The sequence below is a fragment of the Camelina sativa genome, chromosome 13 (assembly GCF_000633955.1).
Source record: "Camelina sativa cultivar DH55 chromosome 13, Cs, whole genome shotgun sequence".
In the NCBI taxonomy this organism is placed as follows: domain Eukaryota; kingdom Viridiplantae; phylum Streptophyta; class Magnoliopsida; order Brassicales; family Brassicaceae; genus Camelina; species Camelina sativa.
Window position 1 is genome coordinate 20,392,650 of NC_025697.1, and position 7,045 is coordinate 20,399,694.

Sequence of the window (7,045 nt, forward strand, 5' to 3'; positions counted from 1 at the left end):
TCTAACTCCAGGTCTTGATTAGCTACAGCTGATAAGAGAAGTCTAATCGACACTTGTTTCACCACATGAGCAAAAACTTCATTGTAGTCTATGCCTTCCACCTGTGAGAATCCTTGTGCAACCAACCTAGCTTTAAATCTAGGTTCTTCAACTCCTGGAATTCCTGGTTTCCTTTTGAAAATCCACTTGCAGCCAATAATCCTCTTATTTTCTGGTGCTTTAACCAGATTCCATGTGCCATTCTACTTATGAGATTCCATTTCTTCATCCATTGCACCATCCCATAACTTCCAGTCTTTATTTTCCTTAGCTTCTGAGTAGGATGCAGGCTCATATAGATCAACAACTCCTGCTCCAGATAATGCATATGCTACAAAATTTAAATCCGCAAACTTTGTAGGTGGTTTGACCTGTCTCCTTACTCTATCCCTGGCTAGGAGATAATTATCTAAGTTTTCTTGATCTTTTGTATCTTCATTACTTTCATCATTGTCAGTTTCTGGAGATTCTGAATATGAACTTTCGGTATCTCCACCTTCAGCTGAATTTTCTGTTTCTGAGATAACTCCACCTTCAGCTGAACTCTCTTCTTGCAGATTTTTATTTGAAGGACCCTGAATGAGATCTTTGTTGAAAGTTACTTTCTTAGTCTTCCTTTGCGTCTGTTCTTTAGGTTCCAAAAGATCTTTGTAGACTTCCTCCTCATTAAACACCACATCCCTACTAGTCGTACACCTTAGTTCCTCTGGAATCCACACTCTATAACCTTTCACATTTTGAGGATAGTCCATAAAGACACCTTTGATGGCTCTTGGTTCTGTCTTACCTTGAGTAATGTGAACATAGGCAGTGCATCCGAACCTTCTCAAGTGTGATAAATCTGGTTTCATTCCTGACCAGACTTCTTTCAGTAGCTTGTATTCTATTGAAGAATTTGGTGATTTGTTAATCAAGTAGACTACTATAGATGCAGCTTATGCCCAAAACTTTTGCTCCAGACCAGTTTCAGAAAGCATGCATCTTACTTTATCCATGATAGACCTGTTCATACGCTCAGAAACTCCATTTTGTTGAGTAGTGTATGTACAAGTTCTATGTCTCTTGATACCAGATTCCTTACATAACTCATCCATCTGATTGTTACAGAACTCCAAGCCATTATCAGTTCTTAAACACTTGATTTTCTTCACCATCTGATTCTCAACTGCAATCTTCCATTCCTTGAATCTAGAGAATACTTCATTCTTTGTTCTTAAAAAATAGATTCAAACCTTTCTTGAATAATCATCTATAAAAGTAACAAAGTACTAACATTCTGCAAGGCTCATGGGAGTTGAAGGAGAACCCATAAATCTGAATGTATGTAGTCTAAAGTCCCTTTCGAAGTATGTTTTCCCTTTGCAAAGCTCTGCTTGTGTGACTTTCCTAGCACAATTCTCACAAAAGCCCAAGGTCTTCACTTCCTTGTAAGGCAGATAGTCATTCTTTACTAACAACTGCATACTCTTTAGACTCATATGTCCCAGCCTTGAATGCCACCTTGCTGTCATGTCAATGTCCAGTTTAGCTACTAAAACTTCATTCTTCGTGACAGTTCCTTCAAGGTAGTATAGCCCATCCACGTACTTTCCTGAAATCACCTTTTGATCCCCTCTACAAAACTGAATTCTGAAATCCTTACCCTCATATTTGCAGCCTGACTTCTCAAGAAGTCCATATGATATTAGATTTCTGCCAACATATGGCATATATTTAACTTCACTTAAGATCACTTGTGTGCCATCATGATTCAGAATCCTTATCTTCCCCATTCCTTTAACATCACTATGTGTGTTATTAGCCATTAACACTTTTTCTCCTTCAAATTCTATAAGATCAAACAACAGATCTTTGTTAGGAGTGATGTGGAATGTGAATCCTGAATCCATGACCCATTCATCTTTAGGTTCTTGTATACTTGCTGTGAGAATAAGAGGTTCAACACTACTTGATGCAATGTTTGCAGATTCCACTGGGTTCTTCTGGTGATTATTGTTCTTCCTCGCAGGACAATCTCTTTTCCAGTGACCATCTTTTCCACAAATCACGCAACCTTTGGTATTGTTATGCCTTTGTCTTGATTGTGATCTAGCCTTGCTTTTAGATCGTCCTCTACCTTGATTATTGTTTCTTTGATTTTGTCTACCTCTGGAACTGACAAACAAACCTTCTGCAGGAGACTTTGAACCCGACGTTTCCTTAAGATCTAGCTCTTTAGATCTCGCCGCACTAGCTACTTCTTCAAACGTTATGCCTTCTCGACTATATTTGAGAGTTTCTCTTAAGAGTCCATACTTCGCTGGAAGTGAATTCAAAAGAAGAACATCTTGTACCCCGTCTGGAACTTCAATATTCAGATTTCTTAGGTCTGCAATCATCTTCAAGAACTCATCGATATTCTCATCGATTGTCTTTCTCTCTTGCATCTTGAACGTGTATACCTTTAGCTGAAGATATACTCTGTTTGGTAAGGTTTTTACCATGAACAGGCGCTCTAGCATCGTCCATGTCTCTGCAGCAGTAGTGCACTTTTCAATCTTTCTCAGCACCTTATCTCCAACATTTAAGAAGATAATGTACATTGCTTTTTCACATCATTCTTTCCTTTCTGTTTCATCTGCGATTCTCTTTTTCATGTTAGCAGGATCAGCTTCTTCTACTTCTGTTAATGGTGGGGCTTGCTCAACCAATACATCCTTCAACCCAAGTATTCTCAGATTTGCAAACATCCTTGTCTTCCACAGAGAGAAGTCTCCTGATCCGTCAAATCTCGGAACCTCAAGCTTTGAATTCGTCATCTTGAATCAAGTAAGTCCTCCAACACAACCTGTTGCTCTGATACCACTTGTCAAGTAACGCAGCGGTAAATTCAACCTTTGATCTAAGTGTTCTTATGTGTTTCTACTTAGGAGATGAGTAACAATAAAGTAAAAGACACCAAGAATTTAACGAGTTCCCCGACTGGTTACGGGTACGTCTTGTGAGGGATCTCTTGCCCTCAAACTTCCACTATAGAAATCAAGCTTACACAAAGCTCTCAAAGAGATTACAAGAAACGGCTTAAGAGAAGGTAAACAACGATACATAAGAAGACAAACCCTAGCTTATATATAAAGGCTATGTTTCCCTTCTACATCTTAACCGACTTTGTACGTGTGGACTTCTATTACCGAAAGCCCAACTCCTCTTCTCTTTATTCTTCTTGTAATGTGATGTCCATTTCACTTTGGCCCAAGAAGAAACAAGTTGTGGACTGGTCAACTCTTTCAATCTCCACCTTTGACCAAACACAACTTTGTCTTCTCGACTGGACACGCTCGACACTCTTCTCTTCCATAGTTTCATGAGCCGATTTTTAACATCTTCGATTATGTTACAAACCGTTGTCGGCGTCACTCTCCGTATGTGTCTATCCCAAACCCTTCTCCGATTTCTATGTAGAGTTCCGATGTCTCCGACTCCTTCCGGTGTCATCTCCGACGTCGTTCCTCACGGTATCAATTTGCGACTCCGATCTCCGAAATTGAGAATGACAAAATTAAACTCCACCTTCTCCTTAGAACCTAGGTCCTCTAAACAATTTATTCTCCTTGCTTAGAAATTAATTCCGTTAATTGCTTTGAAACAAAGGCTAACCCACTTTTTGTTTCACTCCTTGCAATTTCTCATGCTGAATTCTTCACCGATGTGTAGCACAGGTAAACGATTCTAAACTTAGTTTCAGCTTTGTTTAGACTCCTAAATCTTCACTTTACAGTACCTAAGATATATGCTGAAACTCAATATATTCTTACTGTTTTGCGAGATCCAAACCACCGAGCAACAATTTCTAGTCACTAATTTCGTCAGACTCTTTCACAGATTCATGTAACCTTCCAAGACTCTTTATCCTTAGTCTTAGGACCTGTTTAGTACATCAAATAGAAGAGATTTGTGAATTATCGTCACCATCATCTGATTGTGGCACAAATCCGGGTTATTAGAAGGGTTTTGGAGAGGTTTTGCCTTGCTTCAGGACAAAAGGTGAGTTTGGAGAAGTCTAAAATCTTTTTCTCTCAGAATGTGAGTCGGATCTGGAGGAACGTATTGGTGTGGAAAGTGGAATAAAGTCAACTAAAGATTTGGGTAAATATCTTGGTATGCTAGTGTTACATAAAAGGATTAACAAGGAGACCTTTAGGGATGTTCTTGAGAAAGTAAACTCACGTTTGGCTGGTTGGAAGGGTCGCTTTCTTAGTTTTGCTAGACGGCTAACCCTCACCAGGGCGGTTCTCTCCTCCATCCCAATCCACTCTATGAGTACAATTTACCTACCAAAGTCTACTTTTGGTATGTTGGATAAAATCTCGTGGGAGTTCGTATGGGGTAGTAATACGGAGAAGAGAAAGGTCCACTTATTGTCATGGGAGAAAGTGTGCACACCAAAATGGGAGGGTGGAATGGGTATACGGAAGGGTTGGGGGATGAATATAGCTCTGCTAGGAAAAGTGGGATGGCGGTTACTACATGATAGTAGTGGTCTCTGGGCAAGGGTGTTAAGAGCGAAGTATAAGGTGGGGGATGTTCATGATGGGTCTTGGCATAAGTCTAAAGGGACGTGGTCCCCGACGTGGCGTAGTGTGTGTAAGGGTTTGAGTGAAGCAATTTTGCCAGGGTTAAGCTGGGTGGTGGGAGATGGAAAGGATGTGAGGTTCTGGTCGGATAAGTGGCAACTGAATACAACACTGTTGGAAGTCGCGGCTGGGGAGGTACCAGATACCCATAGTGAGATGAGAGTCAGTGATGTGTGGAGAAATGGTACGGGTGGCAGTTAGGCTATCTGATACAATATTTATCAGACTTTACACAACTCCAGTTGCGATCTGTGGTGATTGATAGTGTCACAGGTGCATCTGATAGGTTGTCGTGGAGTGGGACTCCGGATGGTTGTTATACTGTAAGCTCTGCGTATTCGATGGTGAACAGTAGTGCAAAGTCGAGACAATGTATGAATAAGATTTTTGGCTGTATCTGGCGGGTCAAGACAACATAGAGGATTCAATGCTTTTTTGGCTTGTTGCTCACCAAGTAGTGTTGACAAATGCGGAACGATTCCGAAGGCATATGAGTGACTCCAAACTTTGTTCTATCTGTCAGGGTGGGGACGAGACACTATTACATGTGTTGCGTGATCGTCCAGCAATGGCTGAGGTTTGGGAGAGGTTGGTCCCACAAAGGAAGCTACACTCGTTCTTTGCAGCATCGTTGCTGGAATGGCTGTATGTGAACTTGAATGAGTCAACGGAGAGGAATGAGTACTCGTGGGCTATTTTGTTTGCAGGAGCAGTTTGGTGGGGGTGGAAATGGAGGTGTGGTGATATTTTTGGTGGCATGGGTCTCTTTCGCGATCGAGTGCGGTTTCTCAAAGATTTGGCGACGGAGTGTTACTAAGCGCATTTGGCTGTGAGAGGTGTGACAACTGAATGCATAAGGGAAGAACGTCTGATAGCTTGGATACCACCACGTGTGGGCTGGTTCAAACTTAACACAGATGGGGCATCGCATGGAAAACCGGGAAGAGCTACAGCAGGAGGCGTGTTGAGAGATGGTGATGGTAACTGGGTAGCTGGTTTTGGGCTCAATATAAGAGTTTGTTCTTCTCCTCTTGCAGAGCTTTGGGGTGTATACTATGGGTTGGTCACGACATGGGAGAAGAGAGTTACGCGGGTGGAGCTCGAGGTGGACTCGAGTATGGTGGTGGGTTTTCTCACGTCAGGGATCAATGGTTCTCATTCCCTGTCGTTCCTAGTACGCTTGTGCTATGGCTTTATCTCAAGGGACTGGTCAGTCCGTATTTTTCACGTGTATAGGGAAGCTAACCGTCTTGCAGATGGGTTAGTTAACTATGCTTTCACTCTTCCTTTTGGTTTTTATGCTTTTGATGTTTGCTCGGATGCTTTGAGGGGCATTATGATTGAGGACATTGTTGGTTGTTCAAGGCCAAGAATGATCCGGCTGTAGTTTTTTTTACTTCTGTTCTTTTAATAAACGAGGAGGTTTATCTCCCCTTGTCTTCACCAAAAAAAAATATATTAAATGGAGCAAAAATCCCGATGTATCTAACAATTTCTCAATATTTTCTTAGTAGAAAAAATTAATCCAAAACATTTAGTCTTGGTCATGAGCCCGATGAGTTTTTTTCATGGACTGGCTTCCACCAATCAAAGTTTCTTCATCAAACCCTCTTGTTTGATTGTATAATATGCATGTTTGAACTACATAAGATTGTACTGGTATGATAAGAATTTCATTTTTTTTTGTCAACCATCGGGCCACAACTGGCCGGCCCATTAGTCAAATCCCTACATTCGTAGGAAGCAAGATTCGATCCTGAATGCGATGGTGCCGTGTGCATTAAGAACTTACCATTAGCCACTGCACTAAGGTCACTTCACAAGAATTTCATTTTTTTTCTTCTGAAGAATGTAATAAATTTTTTTATCTGCTAGCTATTATGTACAATTCTTAAAGTATCACACTCTCAAGTCTCTTGCCAATAATACTATATGTTTTAAAAATACTATCAAAAGTTTTTTTTTTAAATACCACAAAACAAAAATTAAACTTTAACCTTCAAAATTAATTCTTAAATTCTTAACAAGAAACACTATCTCTTAAAAAAGTATACCTTAAATTTAAAATGGTCAATCCAAAATTAAAAATATAAATTTGAAAGATTTAAAAATCAATTTTTTGTGTTTGTGGTATTTTTGGAAAACCAAAAGTTTTAGTGATATTTTTAAAACATATACTATTTTTGGCAGCAAAACTTGAAAGTTTGGTATTTTGAGGATTTTCTCTACTTATATTGGTTCATACGATAATAAAGTTAAATCCTAACTTTGATAACCTACTATGATATAAAACGATACTGATCCATCAAGGAATGTAACTAATTAAGTTTGAGAAGTTTGAGAAATTATGTGAACATATTCAAAATTTAGAGTTTCGTAAAGTCAAATAATAA